Source organism: Octopus bimaculoides, chromosome 2 (genome assembly GCF_001194135.2).
Source record: "Octopus bimaculoides isolate UCB-OBI-ISO-001 chromosome 2, ASM119413v2, whole genome shotgun sequence".
Taxonomy (NCBI): domain Eukaryota; kingdom Metazoa; phylum Mollusca; class Cephalopoda; order Octopoda; family Octopodidae; genus Octopus; species Octopus bimaculoides.
In genome coordinates this window covers 23,601,581-23,601,790 of record NC_068982.1, presented here as the reverse complement: position 1 = coordinate 23,601,790, position 210 = coordinate 23,601,581, and positions in this window count along the sequence as shown.

Below are 210 nucleotides of genomic sequence, written 5' to 3'. Positions count from 1 at the left end.
TGTGTGTGTTGTGTGTGTGTGTGTGTGTGTGTGTGTGTGTATGTGTGTGTGTGTGTGTGTGTGTGTGTATGTGTGTGTGTATACAATGTGCATGTATAAACTCATGTACATTCGAAGCTATATGAATATATGCACAAAATACAAAACACGAACGGATTTTAAATATAAATGAAAATAAATGTATGCATACAACGATTTATGCATATATGC